Source organism: Lynx canadensis, chromosome B4 (assembly GCF_007474595.2).
Source record: "Lynx canadensis isolate LIC74 chromosome B4, mLynCan4.pri.v2, whole genome shotgun sequence".
Lineage (NCBI taxonomy): Eukaryota > Metazoa > Chordata > Mammalia > Carnivora > Felidae > Lynx > Lynx canadensis.
In genome coordinates this window covers 6,377,543-6,396,146 of record NC_044309.1, presented here as the reverse complement: position 1 = coordinate 6,396,146, position 18,604 = coordinate 6,377,543, and positions in this window count along the sequence as shown.

Here is an 18,604-nt window from a genome sequence, read left to right as displayed (position 1 = left end):
TCGTTCTTAAAACACTTGCTGTAAGATCAGTGTCCTTAGTCAACTCCTGACTATTCAAAAAGTTGCCTCATCTTCCCATCTCCTAAGACCTGTCCTCATTAATTTCACTGTTCATCAATTTCTGTCATAGGGAAAGGACACAAAGAAGGGAAGACTCACACCAATAGGGATGTGAGAAATCTGACCAGAGATCTGTAGGAAAGTGTCTGAATCGTCTGGGTGTTGATGACTTTCTTTCTAGGCTCTTCCTTCATGAGCAACCTGGAGTCGCCATGTTCAGAGCAAGCGTGTGCGTCTCGGGTTTACTGGGTATTTGGTGCGCACAAGCTTTCTTCGTTTCTTTTTGTCTTGCAACTTCCAAAGCCATCGTATTACTGTTTCCTACAAAGCCTGGTGTAAGTCTTAATTTCTCTCCAGCTGAAGTTGGAACTTTTTGCTGCTCAGCTACCCATTTTCTAATGAGAAGGGATCACAGAATATTTATAGAGATGGAAATGTCAGCCCCAGGGAAGTTTCTGAAGTGTGGAGGCAGGCGAGACACTGGGACTGACCTGCTATATACCGGGGGCAACGATGCTTAAAGACCCGGGTGAGCCAAGTGGCCCTGTCCTTGTAGGCAAACAAGTCTTTAATTCCCCAGGAGGAAGGTAAATGTGCCTAAGGTAGGGGTGATCCTTCAAAAGTAGTGTGAGCCACAGTTACAAAGGCACCAGAATCAGAGAGACCCCGGATATGCCATCAGTACTTGACTTACAACCGAGGAGATGTCGTGTGCCTTCTGACTCAGGCAGAGCCGGCTAGACTAATAGGCAAAGACTAATGGGCAGCAGAATGACAGAGTTTTGTAGGAACAGCTCACTTAGGGCAGATTCTGTCGGGATATTTCATAGAGGTCGTCTCTTCTCAATCTTTGTAATGCTTAAAATGCATGAAAACGGGCAGGTGCCTTCAAGTGGATGCAAGGTGTATAAAAGTGAATGCTCAATTAACTGGATGGGGAGTCTTTGCTAAGTTTTTGGTGGATTATGCAGAATTAAATTTATGCAACTGGGTAGAGGGAATAAACTGACATAGAGTAAAGCATGCACTTCTGAAAGGTGCTAGAGAATGTAATTCAGAAACCATTTATCAGGGACTCCTTGTTTGAATTCAACACGGTAAACATCTACTCTCCCGTTGTACGCTGGGTGAAAAGTGAAAGATGCCGATTCTCAAAGACCAGCATGTTCTAATGACAAAGCCAGTGGATAAACAGAACAACCGACCCAGGTTAAGAGAGCTGGAGATGACCCACTTTGGGGCGTATGGGAGGCTGCTGGCCCAGGAAGGTCGTTTGGAGGAGGCAGAGCCCGGTGGGAGGTTGGAATGTGAAGGATGGGGTGGGGGGGCTCAGGGTTGCAGGCCAGCCCATCTCGTAGGACTAGTGGAGGATGTGTGAACTCCCAGAGTAACACTACCAGTTAAGTACGTCAATGAAATCCCCACATGGTGTACGTGTTGCTGCATGGGGGTGCGATTTGGCCGACAGCGGGAACTGATCGAGTACAAACAAAACAGTTTCCGTGTAACATGGGAATGGCTCACCTCTCCCGGCCACCGTGGAGGGGAACATGATTGGAAAGTCCTAACAGAGCCACTGAGACAAGCCTCGAAGCCAGGACTGATAGTTTCTGTGGTCTCTCTCTTGGCTATCAAAGTGTCACGGTTGCAAGTTTTCTCCAATGAATGCCATCCGTGGCCAAGGATCCAGCATCGTTCCTATGTGTCCCTTTTGTTCGGCGTACCCTTGTTTGTTGAATTGGTTTCCCTACTGACCCATAAACTCCCAGAGGCCACAGACCAGGTCTGCTCCCTCCTCTCAGCATCTCGGACCAGGCGTCAGAGCCGTGCGTTACCACCCTGGTGTGCCAGCCTCCCTGTCGAGTCTGCGGATGATGTGGGAGTCTCTAAACGCTCACGCATTTCTCGAGCAGCACAGAAGAGGTAGCAAGTCTCTAGTCTCCCGTGACCGCAAGCCTGTGCCTGCAGGACCCCAGGATTGCTCAACAAGAACACGGCTCTGACATCCTGGCTCCTGTAGTTCGAAGTCTTTGATACAGTTTAAATGGAGGGACCCAGTACTGCTCATTTAATTACCCTGCCATTTTAACTGAATGCTCTTTGACTTAATTTTATCTCAATGAGTATAAAGCGTCGAGAGACTCTCCCATAAACATGGAGTTGCCTCTGACAGCTTCTGGGAAGGAGCCCCAAGGGGAGAAAGCGGTGATTTACAGCACACTAGCAGCACTGCGGAACAGCTTTGGCACCAGAAGTTTCTAGGGCTTAATTACGGCCTTTAAAATTTAAGCCAGAGTTAGGCACTGAGCCGTACCCAGCCGAGGAGGGAAGAAAGGACATAATTGCATAGCAAACAAAAGGCTTGTAGGATGATGTTGGTGGCATTCTTTCTTGTGTGTCCTATAAAGACACCAATCTAAATCATCCGTTACTCTTTCTATGGCTAATATTATCCATTCTTTCCATGGCCTGTATTGTTCACACAAAGAGACCTGACCTCTTTGAATCCAGCTGAAGTGTACCATACAGAAGATACTGTAAGACTTTGACTTACTCCTAAAAAAAAAAAAAAAAAAAAGACAAACAAACTGGAATTTTCTATTCTTTCTAAACAGCGCCTGGCCAAGATATAAAAATTCCAGTAGTATTAGAAGAATGCTCACATACTTTTAATTCCATAGACTACGCACTCCTCCCTCTCCTCCCATTTAACTGTTGAAAAGACGCTACATTTTTAGGTGAATCCCCAAACAAAACACATAAACCCATCAATAATGTTACTTTGCTAGCCGTCTTAAGAAATAACAATTTAATAATTTGGCTGTTGTAGAGAATGCTGCTATAAATAACGGAAACAGCCAAAGTGCCCGTCGACGGATGCACGGGCAAAGGAGAGGTGGGATGTGGATGTGTGTATAGATATGGTCGTCTGGTAGAATATTTCTCAGCCGTAAGAAAGAGTGAAATCATGTCATTTGCAATGAGGTGGGTGGAACTACACTAGAGCGTTAAGCTAAGTGAAATAACTCAGCCAGAGAAAGACAAATGCCATATGATTTCACTCCTGCGTGGAATTTAAGAAACAAAACAAAAGAGCAAAGGGGAAAAAACAGAAAGAGGCAAATCAAGAAACAGACTCTTAACTATAGGGAACCAACTGCTGGGAACCAGAGGGGAGGTGGGGGGAGGGGTGGCTCAAAAGGTGATGGGGATGAAGGAGGGCACTTGTGATGGGCACCGGGTGATGTACAGAGTCGTTGGATCATTATGTTGTACACCGGAAACGAACATTACACAGGATGTTAACTAACTGGAATTTAAACAAAAACTTAAAAAAAACACTTAAAAAAAAAAAGAAAGAACAGCTCAAAAGATAAAGCTTTTCTCTCTTTCCCTTTCTTTGAAATAGGAAATCATAGGGCGCCTGGGTGGCTCGGTCGGTTAAGCGTCCGACTTCGGCTCAGGTCATGATCTCGCGGTCCGTGAGTTCAAACCCCACTTCGGGCTCTGTGCTGACAGCTCAGAGCCTGGAGCCGGCTTCGGATTCTGTGTGTCCCTCTCTCTCTCTGCTCCTCCCCCATTCATGCTCTGTCTCAAAAATAAACATTTAAAAAAATTAAAAAAAAGAAACAGAAAATCGCTTTCCTTTAAGAAGAGTTGGATGATACCCCCCAAAGTTCTTCATTTAATGGGGAAAGGATGGCTCTCATGTTCCCTCCCGTGCTCGTTGGTTGTGCTGTAAGAATTCAGCAGCTTTGAGCCTGAGGGCAGTATTCTGGAAACCAGCCACAGATTGCCCAGGGTCCTTAGGAGGGGCGTACAACTTCCCACGTGAGCGTGAGCTGAATTTCGGAGAGGTCTAGAAATTCTGAAATCTCCTTTCATCAACCAGACTAAACATATGCGGTCGTCTCTGGGATTTGGGAGCTAGCCTGGTGGAAAAAGGAATATTCACCCCTTTTTACCTGCCGTGTCTCATTTCCTGGGAATCCCAGCCCCTGTGTCAGCCTCCGGCCCATCGTAGTTCCCCGGGGTCAGAGCTCCCTCCGTATCTTCCTGCAAGTTGTTTCCACGGCTTTCTGTCTGCCTGGCTATTGGTTAACAGCTCAAACATCGCCTTCCCCTGGGGGAGACTTCACTGACTTCCCCAGCATCATCTCCCTCCTGGCATGAAACTTTATTCCGCTTCCCTCCCCACGGAGAGTGAATTCTAGAGACCATGAATGATGCTGTGGCCTCACAACCTAGCACGAGTAGGTGCTTAACGATTATTTCCTGACAGATAGATACCCCAGTCATGGAAGCTCTTTTATTATTGATCAAATATCATGTGCCATCATTCTGCATGTAGAACATCAGCTTTCTGGCATCGCTGAGATACACCTGTCAGAAAACACGCAAATCACTTTATGGTGTAGAACTTGTGGGTAGGTAGCTGGTGACCTGAAATATCCTATCTTCCCAGAAGATACAAATAAGGAGAATTTGGGTGCGACTAAGAAAGACCCATTCCCACCCCCCGGTTATGTTAACGTGACACGAAATGGATCCCAGTGAGATAATAATGGAGTTGGAAAATCACTGCCAAGAAGGACCGTCACCGCAAGGGGCTTTGAAAGAGGAGAAGAAATTTATTTAACAGAACGGACCACGCTATGCTACAAGCCTCCTCAGCAGATTAAATGTATCAGTCACATGGCCCTTAGTTGGCTGGTTGTCCGTTATCCCCCTGAGTTCTCTGATCCCTGTAGCACACTGTCATTCACATGCTCCAGGATTTATGTCAAACGTGCCAGGAGCCAGAAATTGTGCTGTGAGATTGTGAAATATAAGAGCGAACTCCGGAGTATAAATAGCAGGAATGATATTTGCTTTCTATACTCTGTGTGTGTGTGTATGTGTGTGTGTGTGTTTGACAAAATAGTTTTTCTAAGGCCTTGGTATATGTATATTTTTTTTGTAGGAATTCACTTTGTGACAGAAAGACTCAGGAAAATCACTGAGACACACTGAGACACACACTGAGTGTGTGTTTATAGCCTACCAGAAGCGGTAGCAAGAGGATCAGGGCACAAAGTAGAGTCAGGTGGTGGGGCCCCTGCCTGGTGCCGTCGTTACTGGCTGACCTTGGGAATGACTCATCACCTCTCTGTATGAGTTCTCCCCTCTCCAGAATGAGGATTTTAAACCAGATGATCTCCTTCTGGCTCTAAAATCCTTCAATATGATGTCTCTTTATAATAGTGTTTGTAACACTACTATAGAGCATGTGGGTTTTACCCTCTAACTATGTATTACGGAAGTGTAGGTGGTCAGTAAATAGTAAGTTACTGGCTTTTTAAAAAAATATGCCTTGTTTTTTAAGCTTATTTATTTACTTTGAGAAAGAAAGAGAGCACGAACAGCAGAGGGCAGAAAGGGAGAGAGAGAGAACCCCAAGCGGGCTCTGTACTGTCCGTGTAGAGCCTGATGCGGGGCTCAAACTCAGGAACGCTGAGATCGCGACCCAAGAGTCAGATGCTTAACCAACTGAGCCACCCAGGTGCCTACAAGTTACTGACTCTTAACTGTAGTTTTAGGAAGCGAGATCTCTTCCCTAGATGTATTTACGTGCAATCCGATAGATGAAGAAACGAGGAAGGAGACTGGACGTTGAATACGGTGGGCCAGACGCCCACTGTGCTACATTCTTTGTGGCTATAGAAACACGGGTGTACTCGTGCACCGAACGATCTCTACCCTGAGGAAAATCTTCGGTGGGGGATTTTCAGGAAGTACCGTCTCTAGGGCACTGGAACCAGTACTCCTTACCTTTTTTTTTGTTTTTTTCCCACCCTCATTACTTTCAGAACCAGTGTTAGCAAAAATACTATCGAGATGCAAACCGTTCTGGTTTCCGCGGGGCTCTGTGTTCTTGGCAATCCGTTAGAAAGTGAATGGCGTAAAGCACACCGTGATTTGGTCTACCTTCTACGTGTTTGAACATATTGGTGACCACAGATTGGAAATCACTGAGTGAGCAGGCACCATCAGCAGGAAGCACAGAGATTTATTTGTCAATGTCAAAGGACTGAGCAGTGAAAACGAAGGGCAACAGTACGCTTACGTTTCATAGATGAGCAAACGGATGAAAAAAGGACTTGCATTTTCCTACAAAGTGGATTAATGGGGTGGGGGAGGGGTTAGGATTTCTGACTCTCTAATCCGATCTTTAGCCCTGAAAACGTAAAACCCCTCGTCGAACCTGGGTCCATCGCTCCGTGAGTACATGTGCTCTGAGCCGCACATCCTAGGCTATTTATTGGAAGGCATTTTAGTTTTAGTGGGAAAACTGAGTGATTGGAAATAGGTCTTTACCAACTTTTATTGTTCTAGGGTAAACAGAGATAATCGGTCTTAAAAGCTCTTTTTGTAAGCCCCGAGCTCAATTATAGTGTAGCTATAATTCCAGAACTCTCTGAACTGCACCTACAAATTATCCTCTGCACAGATCTTTAACTTTAACAGCCATTCATTAGTCGAAGAGACCTTTGCTTTTATATGAATCCAGTTCGGGAGGTGTAGAAAAAGGGGTTCATTCTACACAGCTGCTACTTTATTGGAACATTTCCATTCTTTTAAATTACACTCTGACCTTTTGAAAACGGGACCGACATTTCAAAAGTTTATTGGACAGTCTCTGAAAAGCTATTACCCTGTTTTTGCTTCTTGATTTATCAAGTGGTTCTCATTATAATATGTAGATCTGCACACCCTAAAAGGAGATTTGCTATAAATAAACACTGCACACACGATACCTTCAAGAGAAAAGACAGTAAAATCCTCTGTGATGGCATCACGCCAGGCAAGGGAAGCCAGCGGAAAGGTCCCAGAGGGTGTTTACTCCACAGGACGGTACAAGAGGGGGTGACAAGCCTGAGTGAGACCCCTCCTACATAGAACATCTGTGGCTCTAATTTTAACTATAGGAATAATGATCCTTGGGTTCTAGAGAGGTCTCAGGCTGTCACGGAAAGAATAATATCATCAAATGCCAAAGTGTAGGGTACAGATGTGCTGCCCAGAGGAAGGGCGAGATCCATGTTGACTGGGGGTCAGGGGGACTTTCAGTGGCATCGAAGGCTGGGTAAGGAAGGAACAAAACATGGAGAGGTTAATACGGCAGCACTAATGTCCCGTGGGCGTGCTGGCTTAGCCAGGGACCAGCGGTCCTCAAAGCCTTCCTGTCTAAATGACACATTTACATGCCACTTCTTTTTTGTTTTTTAAGTTTATTTACTTATTTTGAGAGAGTGAGAGAGAGAGAGAGAGAGCACAAGCGGGGGAGGGGCAGAGAGAAACAGAGACAGAATCCCAAGCAGACTCTGAGCCATCAGCACAGAGCCCGATGCAGGGCTCGAACCCACCCACTGTGAGGTCATGACCTGAGCTGAGATCAAGCCAACTGAGCCACCCAGGCGCCCCTACATGCCACTTCTTTAGGGTCTTCAACATAGACGCGCACCTGGAATTTCATAGATGGGCAGCGGGTGACCCCGGGACTCAAGCTGCTGGCCCAACAGACAGGTGAGGAGGAAGTCTCTCCCAAGGCCGTGGGCAATACGGAGGGAGCGTGGATGAGAGTCATTAGAGTATGGAAATAAAGATGTTTAATGCTGTTATCCCAAAATGATAGGAAAGAAATTCATCTTAAGGGACTGTGTAATACAAGTTTACACTTGGTGTGCAAGTCAGGTGGTCGGTCACATGGCATGACAGTCTCTTGAGTCATCGCGGCTGAATTTCAAACAGGGGCTCAGCAGAGGCACCAGTCCCACCTTGGCTCGCTTTTTGCATATTGGGGAATAATCAGCTGATCTGTGCCCGGGGAAGGGGAAGGGCTTTAATGGATTTCATCATTTTAAATAGTAGCGTGTTTAACATCGTTTGTGAGAAGGTAAGGAGGGACCATGCATACATCTTATGCCCGGAGGATCGCTTCTTTGTGGCAAAGTGTTAAAACAGTTGTGAACAGAAAGGTGACTTGCACATTTTTTTCCCCTTTTGCAAAAAGACAAGAGCTTCAAACTGTTGACCTTTCCTTTGATGAAAAGTGGCTGTAAGTGTACCACCTAGCAGTAATAAATGCACTTAATCTGTCCTTTTGTGCTAAATGTAACTTAGCAGTGGGGGGAGAAATAGCGGCTTTTTGAAAGAATCCAAAATGCTATGGAGAGAGCATTTTGAAAATGGATCTTGGGAAATGTTTCTATCATTATGTGACTTTTTCGAGGAAAGTAGTTTAAAGGAATCGCTTACAGAGACTTTCATATTTCATACTTAAAAAGCTTGGGAACAATTTTCTAGCCAGCTCAAAAATTTTAAATGAAAGAGTTTCAGGGCACTTTGAACCCATATGTTAAAAATATAAAAAATGCAGCACATTCTGATTAATAAATGAAAACATCTGGAAAGAGAGGTGTTTATTAGCCGCATTTCAACCAGCATTTGGGTGCTCGAAGGAACTGAAAACCAAAGATTCTGGGCACAGCCAGTGACTTCCTCCACATGGATTACAACGGCCATTCAAACCCCATTGAGAAATCGGCTGAATTTGGATGCAGACCTGTCAATGGCTAAATCATGAAGTGCTTAACCCAAGTCATCAGAAATAGTGTCATATATTCAATCATATTAGGCTTCCAAAGATACTAGTAATAATTGCCCGTAGTAGGAACACAATTTTGTGCCTTCAACAAATAACCCCTTATTAATATTTTAGTTCCTCTTTCGAATTTTTATCTGTACGTAGTTTGTAACATGGGATATTTACATGTCAATACATGTATTTACATGGGACAATATACACGTAATATATATATGAACATAGTACTGCATGTATATGCATATATTTTATAAGTAACTTGTATATGTGTGTAGATATGATTTAAAAGTAAAATATGTATATGTATATACATATAAAATATGTATTTTATATACATGTATAAGACACATTTTTTCCCTACGTTTAGAGACCATGGGTACAGAGAAAATAATATTGATGACAAAGTCAGGAGATCCGAGCCCTAGTCGAGGGTCTGCGTTGTTCAGGTTGGAGCTGCCTTGGAAGGAGAGCCGTGCTACCTGGTGGGATTTCTTTGAGGTCGGGGAAATGGGGTTGGTTGGGTGTGTTGATCGCCTGGTGAATGGCAAAACAGACCCTCAGTAACCCATGGTGGCCATTAGGGGGCACACTAGAGACCCCCCCAACCCATCATTTAACCATGTAGGTGAGGAAAAGAGGGAATAAGGGGATGAGTGCTGGGGGAGCCCCTGCTGAGCCCCACCTGTGAGCTCTTTGGGGATCTTGTGTTCGTTTTCATGATAACTCCTGATGACTAATTTCGTGTGACATTCCCTCCAAGGGTCAGAGGAGGGCTATGAAATCTGCATGCAAACTTACTATCTATGTCAATTAACTCTCATCTCAAAGGTCTTCAGAGTAAAATGCCACCAGGTTGACATTTGTTTAGTTTACTTTCTTCTTCCCACTGCCTTGGGTTCTCAGTGTCAGGAACATTCCAGAAGGACCAGAAGAATGAAGAGTGGGACCCCAAAAGTTCTCTCAGGCTTCAGAGCATATCGGACGCTGGGAAGAGAGTGACATGTGTGTTACTGATCGCAAAGAGGTGTGGGCTAAAGGTTAAGATGGGTCTGAATCAGTGATTCTGAACTTGGGGGTGTCTTTTGTCCCTCTGAGAATCTGGTGAAATATATGGGTCGTGTCCCTAGAAAAATGCAGGTATGAATGTGTGTATATTTTTACTTAGGATTCCAGGAAATCACGCAGTCTCTGGAGTCAGCCCGCCAAACTCTGTAAGTTCTAGTTGTGATACTCTGTACATTTATAAATACCCAGAGCAGGAAATTCCTTTCATAAGGTTTGACTCGTCACACCCTCACCCCAGCACTCCCCATTTATACCTGTTCCCCTTTCAATGTGGTTCGGTGGCGTTGGTGATGAAATCAAATGCATTTGAAATATGTTCTTATTTCCTAACTTGGACCAGCTAATCCCACCAACACCTGGTCAAGGGGTCCCAAAAGTACATGGTGCTCTTTAAAAATGTTTCCCCCTTGAAATCTCGCAGTTTGACTTCTGAGAGATGTGTGGTATTGAGTGTTTGTGTTTTTTTTTTTTTATCTCCTGGGAGGGGGTTAACATGTATTCATTGCCTACGAGACGCTGTCCTGGGGGCTTCTATTGAATCACATCAGTATTTCTTGTGAAGTCATTATTAGGTTCAGTGTTACTGCTTTTATTTCAGAGATGAAGAAATTAAGTCTCAGAGAAGATAATCATGGAGGAATGAATTAGGTGCCCAAACTCCCAGATTACAATTCTAGCATTGCTCCGTCGGTGTGGGATTTCCGATGTAGTACTCAGCTTCCTGCTTGAGTACTGAGCTCAATGTTCACTGAACACCTGTGAAGTGTTCATAACTGCCACCTACTTTTGTATGTATGTCACTCTCAGACAAGTGATCCGAGAGCAGAGGTTCAGACATGGTGATGCCATCTGTCACCGGATACAGATCTACATTTTCTTTCTTAGTCAGCAAAATCTGTTTTCCAGTCCCTTCAACCCTCCGACTGAAGTCTTAGGGGTGATGCACTTGATAGGAGTGAATGTCTGTAGCCCCGAGGAGGTCTAATTTGAACCAGCTCTCCAAGCAAGTCATGGAAAAGTCATTCTTGTTCCAAATCCAAAGAAAGAAATAAACATGAAAAATCCATTTAGAGAAGGGTCTGCCAGTTTATTTGGAAACTTGAGATGGCTGTGGAATCTGTCTAGGGATACTGGCAGCTAATAGCATAAAACCCTCAACATTGCTCTGTCATCAGCCAGCAGAGCCGAGTGAAGACATGGTGGCTTGAGCAGGAAGAGAGTCTTGATTGCAAACTTACGCGTGCGATTATTAGTCGTTTCGTTATTGATTTTAAAGATACTGTGTGTGTATGTGCGTTTGCTTAGCTGTTGATGGTGAGGAGACTGGAGCTTGGAGCAGAGACTAAGTTACCGTCACATCCTTGGTCTTCTCTACAAGATGAGGATGGAGATGGGGTTGGTAATGATGCCACCGCGCTCTTAAAGGCTAGCACTCATGCATAAGAAACACCTGACGGATAGGGGAGGAGCCTGTGGCAAGGTAGTATCAAGTGGAATAAAATCTGACTCAGTGAGGGGCGCCTGGGTGGCCCAGTCGGTTGAGCGTCCGATTTCGGCTCAGGTCATGATCTCATGGTTTGTGGGTTCTAGCCCCATGTTGGACTCTGGGCTGACAGCTCGGAGCCTGGAGGCTGCTTCAGATTCTGTGTCTCCCTCTCTGTCTGCCCCTCCCCTGCTCACACTCTGTCTCTCTCTCTCAAAAATAAACATTAAAATTAAAAAAAGAATCTGACCCAGTGAATAAATATAAGTGTGTGTTGATGTCAAATGGTACCATTTTGAGACATATCAATGACAGAGCAATTAATGTTCTGGAATGACTAATTTTAACGATAGAGGAAAGTGATGACCTTACCTACAAAGCAATCCATTCATGGAAGGGTCCCATTCTTGGTATTTGGAAGAAAGAATGAAATTATCTTCCTGTATAACTTGCTAATCTTTGTCAGGTCGAATCACGGATCATAGCGGGGGTGTGTTTAGAGGCAGAATTTGAAGCCTACATTTACGTGTATACTTCGCAGAATTTCCAATATCAAACTGGTAGCAGATATCTTTTTCTTCTCTCTTCTCATGGAGCCAAATGCTTGTCTAGAAAGAACAGCAGGTGTGTGATTCCATTACAAAAATTACCTCCTCACGGGGATGTTGTTTTATATACAGTGTGATCCAGCTGCAAAAGGAAAGGATTGGAGTGTTCCATCGGGTGACTGATGAAAGTTGCAATCCCATTGAAAAAGGTCTTTCATTTATTTAACTTTATTTACTTATTTTTAGAGGGGGGGTGGGGAAAGGAGAGAGAGAGAGAGAGAGAGAGAGAGAGAGAGAGAATCCCAAGCAGGCTCTATGCTGTCAGCACAGAGCCTAATGCGGGGATTGATCTCAAGAACTGTGAGATCATGACCTGAGCTGAGACCAAGTGTCAGACGCTTAACCAACTGAGCCACCCAGGCGCCCCTCAAAAAGGTTAAATCCTTGCCTGTTTGTAAAGCTATGTGAGGAATAGAGGCTTACCTCAACAGGTTACTACCTCATGATGCCTGTATTGAGAAAGTGTCAGTACTACCTGAATAAATGTCTCCATCAGGCATCATCGTAACAGCCCGCTTTTAATAATAATCTACTACTTCTTACAAATTTGGCTGCCTTAGTGGATGATACTTTTCTCCATCTGGGAAATTAAATATTGGTAAGTGACTTCCTGCCCTGCTTAAAATCTTTCAATAGCTTCCCATATATGTAGGAAGAGATGGAGAGTCTCCGCCAATGAGGCTTCCCCCACCCCATTTCCTGTGTGTTTATTTTACTCTGGCCACACTGGCTTTGTTACGACTTCCTTGAGTGTACCACGTTCCTGCCACAGAGACTTTGCACATACCATTCTGTCTGGAATATTCACTCTTAGCTCTCTTTACATGGTTGGTCTCTATGCTTCCTTCTGATCTTAGCTCAAAGGGCACTTTTCCAGGTTGGCTCAGCAACTTAATTGGCTTAGCAACTCGATTATTTGCACTAGACTACATTACATGAGAGGACAGCTTGTGATTAGTCCATGTAATTGCTTAATAAATATTTGTTGAAATGAATGAATGAATGAATCAGTGAATGAATGAAGCAAAAATCAGTGTGACCTGGCCAAGCACACGTTTTTCCAAGGAAACCAAGTACAATGGATTAAAGAGATGTAGATGATCCCATGAACAAATAATTTGGGCACAAAGACATTGGAAACAACTTCCCTTGTTGGAACCTGATTGCTTCCTGACCCTCAAATGCCTATTTATTATTAATAATTGTGGTTCATGGGGTGCCTGGGTGGCTCAGTCAGGTGAGCGACCGACTTCGACTTGGGTCATGACCTCGCAGTCCGTAGGTTCAAGCCCCGCATCAGGCTCTGTGCTGATGGCTCAGAGCCTGGAGTCTGCTTCCGATTCTGTGTCTCCTTCTCTGTCTCTGCCCCTCCCCCTCTCATGCTCTGTCTCTGTCTCAGAAATAAAAAAACATTTAAAAAAATTAAAAAAAATAATTGTGGTTCAGGATGACACCTCCATCATTGTGTTTGTGGCTTTTGTTCCTCCTCATCCAGATCAGCCTTGCATCTTCTTCCAAAGCCAATGTCATTTGTCTTTCACTAAAATCTTTGGGATGCTCATACTTCACGAATAAGGCATCTCATACCTTCAAATCACTTCCCATCTACCGAACTGAGACTACATTGGTCTACTGAGAAGAACGTAGTCTTGAGGCAAGACCTAGGTTTGGATGCTGAGCTTTTTTAGTTAGGTGCACAGTTCTCTCCTCTGTATTTGCTTTTCTCCATATATAAAGCAGTGCTTTGTTAAATAACTATTGGTGCAATAATGCTATGTAACAAACAGCCCCCAAGCAAATATTTTTCCTCCTTATGGGTCTATGGGTTGGCTAAGGTTAGGGGAATCTCTGCTGGGCTTGGCTCAGGGCTGCATGTTGAGTCCAGACCTTTTCCACGTGTCACATACTGGAACCTTGGTTGAGGGGCAGGGGATACTCATCATGCTTTCCTCTCGATGGACAATAGGATTATAGGAGAGCAGAGGAAGTATCACTGCTCCTATGGCCTCAGCTTGGAAATGGCACAGTCATGACCATGTACATGGGGAGCATGTACCAGATTCAGATGAGCCCCAAGGAGAAACAGCCAGTATGACCTAGGGGGGATCCAAGGTTGTCCAAAGGGAGCAGTGGCTAAGTAGAGGCAGCAATGTGTAGCAGTGAGGCTCATATCCTGTGCAGTCCCACCTGTCACAATGAAGAGGTCTGGAAGGACTGAAGAGAGTTAAGGAAGAAAAGTTAATCAGCAAAGGACCCAGAAGGAGCAGCTGGTGAGGTAGGAGTAAAACCCAGGCAGTATGGTGTCCTGGAAGCCAGGTGAAGAAAGCCTTTCTTGGGGGAGGGAGTGACAGCTGTGTCATATGCTACTGACAGGCCACATAAGATAATGAACCAGTGGGTTCAGCAACACGGAGGTCATTGGTGACTTGACAAGCAGTTACATTCGGTCAACTGAAAATCTTAGCTCATGTCAGAAAATAATTATGAATGCGATTAATTGATTTTGAGGTCCACTTTGATAATTAACAATGAACACTGTTTATGAACTATCAAAAAAAGCAGTGGCACAGAGTCCTTTATGCCCGCATTGTATCAGTCAAGTCCCAGAGCCAAGGCCAACATCAAAAAGGAGGGAAGTACATACCTCCCACAATGGAAGTTGCTACAGAGTCACATGGAAAAGGCCATATATATATATAATTTTATAACAGGGAGGAAGTGAGGGATTGAAAGCAATCTAATCTGCCACAGAACCCTGTGCATATGTAGGAGGATCAAATAGAGAGACTGTGAATGGGTTAAAACATATGTTTTATCGCTATCATGAATAATACCTACATTTGTATTTCTTCTAGTGAGGGTCTGAAATACTTATTAGTCCTTTTATTTATCGATCTGGGTAGTTCATTACATATTCTTGATGCTAATCCTTTCCATTTATTTTGCAAGTATTTTCTTGCAAAATAACAGTACATCGTTTGTCTTTTTAACTTTATTTATGGTGTCTTATCTTTTTTTCCCCTTTGAATGTAATTTATCTTTTCTCTCTGGTACTTTAAGATTTTTGTTTATCACTGGCTTTGATTAAGTTGATTGTGATGTATCTTAATCTGGTTTTCTTCACGTTCCCCTCTCCCCCTTAGGATTCTTTGAGCTTCTTGGATTTGTGTATTTATAATTTTCATCAAATTTGGAAAAAATTTATTCCTTCAAATACTTTTTTCCTATTCTCTCTTTCTCTTCTCCCCTTTGGGAATTCCAATTATATGTATAGTTTCTACTTGAAATTGTCTTACAACTCCCTGAAGCTCCTTTTATTTATTTTTTTCTTATTTCTTTCTGAGTTTCATTTTAGATAATTTTTATTGCTATGTCTTTGAGTTCATTGACCTTTTCTTTTGGAATATCTAATCCTATATTAATTCCCATTTAGATTAGCATTCATCTCAGATATACAGCTTTAATCTCTTGGGGTTTCATTTGAGTCTTTTTGATATCTTGCATATCCTTAGTTACATTTTTGAACAAATAAAATACAATTATATAATTGTTTTAATGCCGTTGTCTTCTGATTCTAATTTTTGTGTCGTTTCTGGATTCGTTTTCATTTATTTATTCCCACTTCTTTCATATGGGTTGTATTTTCCTCCGTTCTTTCATGTCTGGCAATTTTTGTTTAGATGCCAGTCATTGTGGGTTTTACTTTGTTGAGTGCTGGATATTTTTACATTTAATAATATTCTTGAGTTTTGTTCTGGGATACAATGAAGCTACTAGGAAATAGTTTCTTCATCTTGATTTTTAAGATTTGTCAGGTAGGATCAGAGCAGTGTTTCATCTGTGGCTAATGATCCTCTTCCATTGACATGCAACTCTTCTGAATACTCTTCCCAATTATGAATTTCTCCAGTCTGGCCAGTGGGAACAGCCTTTATTCCCAGCACCGTCTGAGCACTAGATACTGTTCTCTCCTGACTTTCTACATGGTTCTTTCTTTGGAAATTTCCTCACATTCATGCTGTATTACTTTTCTAGTGTGGTATAACAAATTACCATAAATGTAGAAGCTTAAAACAGCACACATTTATTATCTCACAATTTCTGTATGTCAGGAGTCCAGATATAAATCAGTGTGTCAGCTGGGGCTATAATCCTCATCTGAATTTTGGATTCTCTTTCAAGCACACAGATTGTTGGTAAAATTCATTTCTTTGTGGCCGTAAGGCCAGGATTCCTGATTTCTAGCTGTCTCTCCACTAGCGGTCATTTGGAAGTGCTCCAGACCCCCATCTCTCCTGTCAGTTTACAGCACAGCATTTACTCTCTTCTTTGAGGCCAGAAGGAGCACACCTCTTTGACTTCCTCTTCTTCTACCAGCTGGAGAAACTTCTCTGCCTACAATAGCCTCATGTGACTAGATCAGGCCCACCTACAAGGTATTCTTCATATCTAAGGGTCAACTGCTTTGAAACTTTAATTACATTTGCAAAAAAAAAAAAAAAAAAAAAAAAACCCTTCATAGCAGTACCTAAATAAATGTTTTGCTGAATATCCAGGAGATGGGAATCATGCGGGGGGCAATCTTTAGAAGTCTGCCAGCCATATGTGTGCTGATTTGGACCTGCTGAATATTCAAGGGGCCCGTCTGTAGATCTCCAAAATTCTCCCTCATTGCAGCTCTCTCTCTTCTCCAGTACTCTTTCTCTTTCTGGCTTGGAATTACTTCTGCTTCTTAGATCTGTAGGTGTATAATTTTCATCAAAGTTTGAACTCTGGCTGCATCGGTCTCCCTGGATTCTCAGCCCCATCTCTTCATCCCAGAGAGTCTGATGACCATGGCTTGGAGGCTGTGTCATGGTCAAAAGCTGAAGCAGTCATGAGACCCACTTTGGTTCCTGTCTTTCAGGAACTACTCTCCTTAACTGCCTGAAAGACACTGGGTTGAGACTATTGTTTCATATATTTTGACCTTTTAAAAATGGTTTTGGGGCTGGGGTGATGGGAAGGCAATTCCAATGAATCTATCTTGGCTGAAAATAGAATCACAAGTTACTTTAAAAAATATCTCAGGGGCGCCTGTGTGGCTCATTTGGCTAAGTGTCCAAATCTTGGTTTCAGCTCAGGTCATGATCTTGTGGTTCGTGAGATCAAGCCCTGGTTCTGGCTCCACATTAATAGTGCAGGGCATGCTGGAGATTCTCTCTCTCTCCTGCTCTCTCTCTCTGCTCCTCCTCTGCTGTCTCTCTCTCTTTCTCTCACAGTAAATAAAAACTAAAAAAAATATTTCAAAAAGGGCAGGAGGAAACTTCAGAGAAATATGTCTATGGCCTTGATGGTGATGGTTTCATGCATGAACATCACTGAAAGTGGAACTTTTCCCTCATTTTTAAACAAAAATATGAAACAATATTCATTTTTAAATGATAGTTGAGCAAATTTTCTAAATTGAACTATTTTCTCTCAGCTCCCGTAAAGGCTTCTAGCTTGTATTTATGCGCATGAGAAATCTGAATTATTCAGGATAGTGGTAACACAATAGATGTTTAATTCTTGGTCCTAGTCCAACATAGATTCATAGCTATTTGGTGGCTATTTTCCTCTATACAATAATTTAGGGGCCTTGGTTCTTTCCACCTTTTGTTTCCAACTAAGAATCAAAATCTGCATTCAGGTTACTGAGGTGAAAAAGCATTTGGAAAAACCCCAGCTACTCCTTAGAAGTCTTAATATTCATGGGATCCCTAATGATCCTATTTATTCTATCAGTGAGAAATAATCACCTGGACACACACACGTCATCATCAATCATCACCACCACCAACTCCAGTATAAAAAGTTAGAGATGAATTTTTGTGGCTAGCTAGTCATCTGTGCTATATAGTCTAATTTCACTGCTTTTGTTAGTAACCTCACTTTCTTCTCAGTAGATTTTGAGGTGTTCTTTTCATCACTGATGTGCTTTTTTTACTACAATGTATTCTTTGTACATAGAATATATTATTTATTTTTGTAATCTTGTCTTTCTTCCATTCTGGCAAATGGTCCGTAATCATCTCTTCAGACATTTTTCTTTGCTCTTCCATTTTGTTCTCTTGGAATACCTCCTTGATATATATTGGAGTCTGTCAATTGATCTTTCTTGTGTTTTAGCTGAATTTTCCAAATTTTTATATTGTTTTTTGAGTGATTTATTTAGTTGTTAGCTCCCAAATTATAATTTTCTCTTTGTATCCATGCTAGAATTTATCTCATACATATCTTTTCTAAAAAAAAAAAATCAATCGTGTATTTTATTTACAAAATTTCTACTTTTTTCCATGGTTGCTTAATTATATTTCATTTCTACTTGTTTTTGTCTTACTATTCTTCTTATTATTTAGAGGATAGTATTTCCTCCTAAACATGCTTACTTTAATTTTCCACAAAATTAAATCCATTTGGAGAAAAAATATGTGGTGAGTGTCAGTTTCTGTTGGATGTTATTCTTTCGCACGGAACTTCTTAATTTTTGATAGAATTTGGGTTCGCGTGCTTATTGTAAGAAGCGGTCTGCTTTGCTTCGATCTGCGTCTGCCTGGCAATTACATAGTTTTTCAGATTGGTGGTTTCCTCCCTATGTCTGCCATTGTCTCGGTGAGAAACTACATTTTATGATGCTATGTAAGGACATTGATATTAGAGATATTTCAGGTCCCGTCGCAAAGGGGACAGGGGTAGCAGTTTCTTGCCCGAGAAGGTGTCTTC